Below are 11,552 nucleotides of genomic sequence, written 5' to 3' on the forward strand. Positions count from 1 at the left end.
AATTTTTCTGGAGAGGGAAGATTTATCCCTGAGTGATTTGCAACAATTAACCAACATTAAGTTAATCACATTTGCAGAAGAGTTAAAGTTAGATTCAAAAGGAGAGGCTAAGAAAGCAGACATAATTGAAGCAATAGTATAGCATCTGGGATTGGAAGAAGGAAAAGTTAATTCAGATAGCAATTCGGTTGAGTGGGCTAGAGTTCAGTTACACATGAAGCAACTTAAGACAGAAAAAGAAATGAGAATACTGGAAAAACAAAAAGAAATGAGAAAGCTCACATTTGAAAAAAAGAGGGAAAAGAAAGAGAGATGCAACAGCTTGAAAACTTGAAATCCAGAGAGAGAAGTTAGCAAGGGAGGAAAGAGACAGAAACCTTTAAAGAGAGAAAGAAATTACACAGTACGAACTGGCTAGAGAAAAACTTAGGTTACAGAGTGAAAGAGAGTAGTTCAGGTGATGAGTCAGGTCTCAGTCCGAGCTTTCATATAACAAAGAGTCTTCGTCTAGTGCCTAAATTCACTGAGGACAGAGTTGAGAGATATTTTATCTCATTTGAAAAAGTGGTAATAAAGCTAAATTGGCCAAAGGACATGTGGACTCTCATTTTGCAGAGTGTTTTGGTCAGGTTTTGTTTTGGACGTGTATTGTAGGCTTGCGCAAGAACAATCCTCATTATGAAGTAGTTAAAACTGTGATACTTAATACATACGAGCTTGTCCCTGAAGCATAGCAGTTGAAATTTTGGACTTTAAGAAAAGACCCAATGAAACGTTTGTAGAATTTGCTAGGAAGAAAGAATTGTGGTGAAATCGGTGGTTTCTGGCTCTACAACTTGAGCATAATTTTGAGAATGTGTAAGAGCTAATGATAGTGGAAGAATTTCAAAATAGCATCCCAAAACTGCAGCGGTTCAAGAAAGCAGTTCACCACCACCTTCTCAAGGGCAACTAGGGGTGTGCAATAAATGCTGGCCCAGCCATGAAGCCCACATCCTGTGAATGATTTTTAAAAAAAAAAACTATTAGGTCACAACTGGGAGACCATAAGGTTTCTAAGGTACAGGAAGTGGCAGTTCTGGCAGATGGGTATGATATATCATATAAGCAGCTAAGGGGCAGTAGATCTGGAAGCTAGAGAAATAGAAAAGAGCCTAGATTTAGAGAGAAGGCAGAACCCATTCCAGTTAATGAAAATAATAGTTTTCAGGGAGAAAATGATGTAAAGAAACCAGTATGTTTTTATTTCCATAAGACAGGGCATATAAAAGCAAATTGTTGGAAGCTGAATGGTAAATCAATGGTAGTAATAGGCACGCTTAAGGAGTCTTCAGGAAATATTGTACTGGTGAAGGAAACTGATTTTAAAACAGTGGCTGTGCTGCAAGTGGCAGGAATTTCCAGAGAGAAAGGTGCACCAGAAAGTGAAACTTGTGAGAAACCCATTGTTTCTATTTTTTTTTAAAGTAGGAATAGATAGAACTGAAGAGGATTATAAGGAGTTTATTTTGGAAGGGGAGTTCACACAATTTTTGTCCAGGAAAGGGCCTAGAAAGATTGTTATCCTGAGAGATACTGGTTTGGCTCAGAGCTTAGTGTTAGCAAAGGATTTAGATCTTTCTTCAAAATGTTCACTGAATAAAAATGTATTAATACAGGGTATTGATGGAAAGTATGTGTCTTTCCCATTGCATAAAGTAAATTTATATTGTGCTCTGATGAATGGGCCTTTTGTGGTTGGAATTGCTTATGAATTACCCATTAAAGATGTTGACTTTATATTGGGCAATGGTTTAGCAAGCAGTGTAGTTTTTCCACACCTGGGATAGGGTGTCAGAATTCCAAAGTTATTCCTGTGAGCAACAACAAGGAGTCTATTTGTAATCTAGTTGAGCCAAGAATTGACTCAAGAGAAAATACTGATGCATCCACCTCAGTAATTCATGGTACAAAGGCCATACAAGAGCCTGCAGAATTGCCAAGTGAGGTTTCTCAACAGGAAAGATGAGGTCTCAAAGTGACCCCAAAGGGTTAATGATACCTGACACCAAACCAAAAGTGCTGGCCAATGTTGAGACACTAGATACAGCATCAGGAATCCAGGCAAGTGGACAGTTAAAACATGAGGCTGAATTTTCCCCCGTTAGGGGGGTTGTCTGGGGGCGGGCAGGAATGAGCATAAACCCGATCGGCCCCGTGATCGGGTCCATGCTGCCGTTTTACGTGGACAGGCCAGTTAAGGCTTGCCTGATGTGATGCTCACCCAGAAGCACTGAGCGCTCCTTTTGCGGGCAGGGGAGTGGGGGCGGGGGGGTGGTGTGGTTGGTGTGGGGGGGTGCTGGTGGGGAGTTCCCTCAGTCAGGGCCTGCACTCTTTCGCGCATGTGGAACATTAATTAAAAAATTTATTGAATTTATCAACACTTCATGAAACCTCATCCCGCCTGTGGATGAGGTTCCATGAAAAATGTGAAGGCCGCCTGGGCTCTTTGCCTGCTCCACCCGCCCCCCACCCCCCCCACCCCTGCCAGCCTTAAGGTTGGGCAGGCAGCTCATTTAATTGATTTCATTAGTTTTAAACAGGCCTTAATAGGCCTTTGACAGTTCAGCTGTGCGCCCGCCGAACTGAAAATCTAAATGATGCCATCGGTGACATCGGGACGCCTACCTGACATCACTGTGCGTCATTTTACGCGTCGGTGAGTGGGCCCCGCACCCGCTCGCCCAGCGGAAAATTCTCCCCATGGTCTTTTAAAACCCCAAACTGATTGGAACGATGTGTTTTGTAACTTGCGTAGAAGACTGGCAGCATTGGAAAGAAAAATAAAAGTCCAGAATGGGAAGTGGTTGATCTCATTTGGGAAAATTTAAGTAATCCCCGTTTGGAATAGGCTCAGGAGAAACTGTAAGATCTTAAAATGTTCAAAGGTCAAACCATGCAGGAATATTAAACTCTTTTGTGGGAACATAAAAAACATCTCAATAACATCCTTGAAACAGCTAAAAGAGGTTTTAATCAGAGGAGAAACGAGTTGTTGGCACACAATGAAGCCATTTTGACTTTACTGTCTCGGTGGGAATTTACCATGTTTGAGTTTAGGAAAATAATTTAAAAATAGAATTACGACCACAGCTAATAAAAAGGGTGACAATTGCTCGGTGGACTTAACTGAAACATTCTTTGCGGAGTTGAAGGATGCACGTAAGAAAGAACACAGGCTTTGAGTTATGATGGTTCTTGGATGTTTAAATCCTGATAGTCCTACTTGTCACATGTACTTGCTTTTGTTTAGGTTAGGCCTTTATAACTTTATAATACGATATGTGTAATTGTGGAATAAAATGAAAATGTTACCTGTGCAGTATGTAATAAGTTATTTGTTAGAGGTTTATGATGTTAAGCACCTCTTGTAACTGCATTTTTAACATTTTTCCCACTCAACATTATGACACCTATCACCAAACATAATGTACTACTGTCCTTTGGGCAGGATGCCCAGGATTGCTACTCAGAGCAAGTCTCCTCACATCTACCTTATACACCAAAAAAAAATGTTATTTCTCCAAGTAGCAGGTAGAATTAGGATGTTGCTCATGAGCCCAATTTCAACATTAGAAGTTCCTTCATTTTCACCTGCTACTTCTCCCACCTCCCTGCGACCTTTAGAGAGACTAACAAATATTTGATAAAACAAGCTCAGTCTTTACAAGGACTGGAGGAATGCCCTTTCCTGCCCCCACAAACCCAACCTCTATAATCCAATCCCGTAGCCAAATATAGCATTCATTCTGAGCAGCAATTTTTTAAGAGCTGCAAGCTCCTGAATCTGCTTCCCCCCTCGCCCCACCCGAGGAATCTCAAGCCATGCAAGAAACATGTTGAGATTAAGTCGACCAATCTTATTAAATCCAGGCCCCGCCACCAAAGTGGGGAGTGCTGCAAGCAGGAACCAACCCTGGTGTGTCGTGACAACATTTCAATTAGGCATAGGTGGTTTCCTAAACAATCAAACCAAACCATGGCCACTTTTTGAAATCTTCAGAGGGGTTTCTCCATCTCTTGCTCACCTACCTACATTGGCAATGCTCAGCTGTCTCAATGGGGCTGCTGGCTACCCAGAGGGGGAGCTCCACCACAGGATGGTCTGCCACTGCAGCGGTGCCCCCTGGCAATTGCAGCTACGGGGTGATGGAAACTAAATCAAGCATTGCTGGCTTCTCAGCCTGACAGCAGGAGGCTGCCTCTATCCGTTGACTGGACTTCAATCTCAGCGGGGACCCGTCTGCTGTCTGGAAAATTCCAGGTGGCATCTGATGAGTGCCCTCAAAGGCACTTTAATTGGCCTAATTAACCAACGCCCTCTGGCAGACGGGTAGCCATCATTCCCCTGAAGCAGCCTCAATATAAATACAGCAGCGGCAGGGACATGCTGGCTGGTAGCGCAAAATTGATGGTATGCCTGCCTCTGGTCCCACCTCCTCAGCTCAATGAAAAGTCAGTGGTGACTCATATAGCAAGTTGCCATTTTTGCAAAGCTAGCAGCAGAGCACTAACCAGGGATAGCAACTTATGGATTTCCAAGTCTAACCTTGAACTTGCTACATTTTGTTATTTTGGCAGTAAATTATGGGCCAATCAAATCAAAATATCCACATTGTATTTCTCAGTCACAGAAGACCCTGCTATTTAAGTCATCCCAACCCTCTTCAAAACAACCTGAGCAAACCAATCAGCTGTAGCATCAAAGAATATAATCTGAACTTTGTCTCAAAATGTGAATTACCTGTCTGTTTTATTTTATCAACCGTTCACTGAAAGCGAATGTGAAGCAAATTGTCAATGTGACTAATCACATGCTGGAGTGTATTTCTAAGGCATTTGATTTTAAGTCAAAATACATTATAGTAACTGTGCAACATATTTAGAAATTGTGTCACTTCAAAAGGGCATTGAAGCATTAAAGGCACGAGCATCGAGGATGACTCAAGGACTTAAAACTCTCTGTTATGACTAGACACCAGCAAAACTAAAATTATTTGCACTGGAATAAATATTGAGATAAATGTTTATTCTATTTCCCATACAAGTTATTTAATGTGCACTATAAATGAAGTCCTTGGGGATGGGAGCATAAAAGTGATAATGCTTAAGCTACACCACAGGGACTTCAGCGGTTACTGGAAGAATTTCAAAACAGCATCCCAAAACTGCAGCGGTTCAAGGAGGCAGCTCATCACCACCTTCTCAAGGGCAAATAGGGATGGGCAATAAATGCTGGCCCAGCCCGCGAAGCCCACATCCCATGAATGAATAAAAAAAATGAGACCTTGAGAAATTTATCCTCCTCCAATTAACAGATAAATTGGAACAAAGGCCAAATAGAGAAACTTAATGCTATTTCAATTTTTAAGAAGAGTTTGATCAATAGATGGTTAAGAATGGAATCGAAAATTACGGCCTGAATTTTTTGGGGGAGGGAGCTGCAGCGTTAATTGGCTGCAGGCAGGACCTACGCCGCTCACTTGGGAGGAAGTCCCGCCTTAGCTGCTAGCCAATTTGATTGGCTGGCAGCTTTCCAGTCCCAACAGGGCTCCAGCAGACAGAAGAGGAAGTTCAAGAAGACATTGAAGACTAAGGCCTGAATTTTCCCGTCGGCGATTTGGGGGCGGGGCCTGCTTGCCGGCGGGAAAATGACACAGGATGACGTTGGGAGGAACCCCCAAAATCACCCCGGTCCGTTTAAATATTGAGGAAGGCGGGTGGACAGTGAAATCAGCTGTCCCCCCGCTGACCTGTCAATGGCCAATTGAGGCCATTAGTAGGATAATTAAGCTAATTAAAGACCTGCCCGTCCAACCTTAAAGTTGGTGGGCAGGCCAGGAGCCCCAGCGCGCTTCTGATAATACACGAAACCTCATCCACTGGCGGGATGAGGTTACATGTCTGTTTTTAAAAACTTTAATAAAGTTTATTTGCTTCTTATTGACACGTCCCATCTTGGGTGACATTGTCACGTGAGGGGGACATGTTAATAATTTTTATATTTTCTATTTTTAAAGTTTTTTAGAATGTCAGTGATCTCCCTGAGACAGCACTTAGTCTCAGGGAGGAGTGTGCTCTTTCACGCGCATGTGTGAAAGAGCGCGCTTTCACTGATGGGGAATCCCTCCCCCCCCCCGCACAGGAAGCACATGGCGCTTCCCGTCAGGCAGGCCGCTGGGCAGGCCTTAATTGTCCCATCCACTCAAAATGGCAGCGGGCCCCATTTCGGCGGCAGAGTTCGGCTGCCCGCCCGGCGCCGAACCGGTGGGGCTCACCTGCCAACCAAGGGCAAAATTCTGCCCTAACTCCGGGAACCAGAGGCCCAGGTAAGTTCAAGGGGTCCTAGGGTGGGGAGGGTAGGGAAGGCCTGAGGGAGCACGACATGGGGGCCGATCTCAAGGGAGGCCGGTGGGGGCGAGGGAGGTCCAGAGGCCACCGGACCTTAAAGGGTGTGGGAGGCGGTGCCCAACTTCAGAAGGGGACAGTCTGATGGAGACGCAACCCACCCCTTTCCACCCAAAATGTAACTTTGTTATATTTTGGACTTCCTCCATGGACCTTCTATCTTCCCGCCAGCTTAAAAATTGTAGCTGGGCAGGAAACAGCCCTTAAGTGCATTAATTGACCACTTAAGGGCCTGAATTGGGGCAAGGGCAGGCTTCCCATGCAAGGCCCTGCCCACCCCAACATAAAATTGCTGTGTGGTCGGGACGGGTGAGGACGCAGACGTTCCTTTCCTTGTGCAGAAATTACTATCTGTGCACCCAATAACAGGGTACCATCTTGACTGCTCATCTCATTGCCTTCGGTTGAAAAATGGCTTCAGTTCATCAGAAAATCATTCTTGGGACCAACCATGTAAGACTTGGTCTCTCATTCAAGACAGGACTGGATCTCCATTCGTCCAGTATCTTATCTGCCTGGCATAGACTGGTGCAGAATCTAGGAATTTCATTGCTAACAAGAGTTCTTAGGGAATTGGGATGTGGTCATTGTTCTCTTGCAAAGCAAGGTGACTTAGGCCATCGGCATTGGCTATATGAATCCCTGGTCTATGTACAAAGGTGTATTCATATGCTGCCAAAATTATGGTCCATCTTAGTATTCATGCAGAAGCTATGGGAGGAATATCCTTTTCCTCCTAAACAGACCCAGGAGTGTTTGTGGTCTGATACTATCGTGAAATGTCACCCATGCACGTATTGGTGAATATTTTCACACCAAAAAATAATCGATAGACCTTCCTTTTCGACCTGAGAATATCCCTTTTCCAGCTGTGGTAAGTGCCCTGGATACATAGCCTATCGGCCTCTCTGAGCCGTTGTCCATTTTGTGAGATAGTATCACTCCCACTCCATAGGGGGACACATCACAGATTAGCACCAATTCCTTCATTTGGTTATAATGCACCAACAAATTTGAAGACGGAACCCTGTCCCTTCAATTTCATAGCCTCACCACATACACACTGCCCCCGCCCCCCCCCAACAGTCTGCCTGAAAACCCGCCTGAGAGGGAGCGTAAAATTCTACCCTATGGATTTATTTATAGTCAACAGTATTAAAAAATGCTGGGCAGAATTTTCCCCCCGTGAGGGGAGAATTTCAGGAGTGGGCAAGTGCAGGTGCGCCTCCAATCGGTGCCCCCGGTTGGGAGCGCGCTGCCACTTTACGTGGGCAAGCCAATTAAGACCCGCCCAGCGTGACATCTGCCAAGAAGCACAATGCACTCCCTGGGTGGGCTGGGTGGGCTGGGGGGGTGGGAGAGGGGGATTCCCTAAGCCGAGAGTGTGCACTCATCTCCCTGAGGCTAAGTGCTGTCTCAGGGAGATTAGATCCAAAATAAAAAATGTTAAAAATAGAAAACTAAAATTTCCCTGACATGTCCCCTCATGTGACACTGTCACATGAGTTGGGACATGTCCATCACTTTTAGTTAAACTTTAATTATATTTTTTAAAACCCTCATGAAACCTCACCCCGCCCGTGGATGAGGTTTCAGGCTTTCTCTGAAGCCCACCAGGGCTCCTGGCCTGCCCCCCAACCTTAAGGTTGGACAGGCAGGTCCATTAATGATGTAAATGACTTTTTCAATGGCCTCAATTCACTGTTGACAGGTCGGCGGGTGCACAGCTGATCCGGTTGTGGCCCCAACAACCTGAAAATTGAAATGACGCAGGGTGAAGTCGGGAGTTCCGCCCGACGTCATCCCTTGTCATTTCACATGTCGGCGTGCGGGTCCCGCTCCCCGCACATCGACCGGGAAATCCTGCCCGTTATGAAACATGAAGTGTGTCTTGCTGAAACCTTGGAAATGCCATTTTTTGGAAGAGGACAAGCTTAATGAATGTGGATTGGAAAGAAAGGGCTTGCATTCATATGGCTCTGTTCACATCATAAAGCATTTCATACCTTAAGAACTAATGTAGAGCTGCAGCCTCTGTTAGTTAAGCAAACAAAAGTAGACAGTTTTTATGCAGCAAAGCCTCACAAACAGTAAGTGAGATCTAATTCAGTTTGGTGGTGTTGACTAAGAATGAATATCGGCCAGGATTTGTGAGCCCTGCTCTTCTTCAGATAGTGCCATGTGATCCTAAATGCTAACCTCATAACAAAAGGATACAGTAAAGCAGGAGGCCATTGGCCCATTTGCCCCTGAGCCATGAGTTGAACCTGAACCCCTATATTGTGACTGAGGGCTTGGGTTGAAAATGTCCCTTAATGAGGTCCACTAATTCACTGTAAGTCTGTGAATCTGGGGCACTCGGGGCCATCAAGCTTCAAATTAAAACAGAATTACCTGGAAAAACTCAGCAGGTCTGGCAGCATTGGCGGAGAAGAAAAGAGTTGACGTTTCGAGTCCTCATGACCCTTCGAAACGTCAACTCTTTTCTTCTCCGCCGATGCTGCCAGACCTGCTGAGTTTTTCCAGGTAATTCTGTTTTTGTTTTGGATTTCCAGCATCCGCAGTTTTTTTTGTTTTTAAGCTTCAAATTAAACTGTAGGATACTCAGGAGGATTGCTCTCTTTTCCTCCCTTTTGATTTAATTGGCTTGAAAGAAGAACACAAGACATTCTATATATTGAGACCAGTCATCTGTGGCTGGCTTAAAGAGATCGATTCTGGCGAACTGTGGCATCTTGGATGAGTATATCCTTTCTTTTTAACTATCTTAGCTGGGCGAGGTACAGCACCATATCTGATTTATCCTCGTCGCCAGTTTGTTATAGTGTTGATCTTCCAGAGAACATTTTTAGTGGACACATTTAACTTTAATTACAAGACAGCAGCAGCAACTACACATTTTTTAATATATTCATTCATGGGATGTAGGTGTCGCTGGCTGGGCCAGCATTTATTGCTAATCCCTAATCGCCCTTGTTCAGAGGGCATTTGAGAGCCAACCACATTTCTGTGGGTCTGGAATCATATGTAAGCCAGACCAGGTAGGACGGCAGGGACATTCATGAATCAGATGAGTTTTTACAACAATCGGCAATGGTTTCATGGTCATCGTCAGACTTTGAACTCCAAATTTTTGTTGAAAAAAGATTCCACCACCTGCCATGGTGGGATTTGAACCCAGGTCCCCAGAGCATTACCCTGGATCTCTGGATTAGCAGTCCCGTGACTATGCCACCACCTCCCCTTGAGTGCTGCCTCCCCTCGAGTGCATCAAACTCCATAACTAAAGAAGAACTCTGCACTGGACTGCTAACACATTGGTTTGCACAGATCATGTGATCTCACTACACAGGATTATTCTTACAGCAGAGTCCTACGTTTATCCAAACTATAATTACAGCTGTAGTGCAGATGACTTCTGCTCCAGAATTTGCCACGCCTCTGGCTAGCTTTTCCAGTACAGCTACAATACTGGCATCTTCCTGAAGGTGAAAAATTGCAGAGGTATGTGCTGTCCATAAAAAGCTGGAAGAATCCAACGCAGCTGATTACCCATCAGTCCACTATTATTTATCAACAAAGTGTTGTCACCAGTGCAATCAAGCTGCACTTATCAATAACCTGCTCACCAATGCCCAGTTTGGGTTTCTTCAGGGCCATTTGGCTCCAGGCCTCATTGAAGTCTTGGTTCAAAATGAACAAAACAACTGAACTCCAGAGGTGAGGCGAGAGTAACTGCCCTTGATAACAAGGCAGCATTTGATTAAGGGTGGCACCAAGGAGGCCGAGTAAAATCAAAGTCAATGGAAAAACTCTCCAGTCATTCACAGGACAAAAGGTGGTTGTGAGCTATTTCATCCATGACCTTCCCTCTATCATAAGGTCAGAAGTGGGAATGTTCACTGAAAATTGTCGAGTGTTCAGTAAATTTGTAACAACTCAGACGTTGGAGCAGTCCATGCCCACGTGCAGCAAGACATTCGGGCTTGGGCTGATAAATGGCAACTAATACTCGTACCACACAAGTGCCAGAAAATAACTATTTCCAGCAAAAACAAAACTAACCATCTTCCCTTCAATTGCATTAACGATTAACATCCCAGGGATCACCATTGATCAAAACTTAATTGGACCAGTCATATAAATAGTGTCCACAAGCACAAGTCAGAAGCTGGGTTTCCTGTGGCAAATGACTCATTTCCTATCTCCCCAGATCCACTCCATCATCTACAGGGCACAAATCAGAAGTGTGCTGGAAAACTCTCCACTTGCCTGGATGACTGCAACTCCAACAGCACTCAAGAAGCCGAACATCATCCAGGACAAAGCAAGCCAATTAATTGGCATCTCATACACCACCTTAGACATTCACTCCGTCTATCAGCAGCGCATTTTGGCTGCACTGTGTATGAACTACAAGATGCACAGCAGCAACTCACCAAGGCTTCTTCACCAGCACCTTCTAAACCTGGGACCTCTACCAATTAGAAGCAGGACAGCAAGTTTATGGGAACACCAGTACCTGTAAGTTGCCCTTGAAGTCAAGCACCATTCTGATTTTGACCCAGTGATAGTAAAGGAACAGTGGTTTCCAAATCCTGGACCTCCCTATCCAACAGTCCTATGGTGTGCCAACAACACACAGACTGCAGCAGCTCAACAAGATGGTTCACCATTGCCTTTGCAAGGTCAATTAGAAATGAGTGATAAATGCTGGCTTTGCCAACAACTAAAAACATGCACAGAATAATGTGGAAATCCAGAAGTTGCTATCAGTGAGTCTCCCTTCCTCCACAGAATGAGGTATTGAGGACCACTACCCCCCTGCACCCCCCCACCCCCCCCAAACACCCTCACCAACCCCCACCACAGTCTGCAAATTGTAAATTATTGAACTGGCAAGAGCTTCCACTCTTATACTCTTAGTTGCACTATAAAAACTTTTGAAAAAGTTACACCTTGCTGAAGTGTAACTAGATTTTTAACAGTGCAAGTTCATAATTACAATTGAACACCCTCATAGGCCCTAAAAAGCTAATCTTATTGTTTGCGGTGTCAAATTTCTCCATTAGGATACAAAAGTTCTAGTTTTTTTAAAAATTGTT

The sequence above is a fragment of the Carcharodon carcharias genome, chromosome 4 (genome assembly GCF_017639515.1).
Source record: "Carcharodon carcharias isolate sCarCar2 chromosome 4, sCarCar2.pri, whole genome shotgun sequence".
NCBI lineage: Eukaryota > Metazoa > Chordata > Chondrichthyes > Lamniformes > Lamnidae > Carcharodon > Carcharodon carcharias.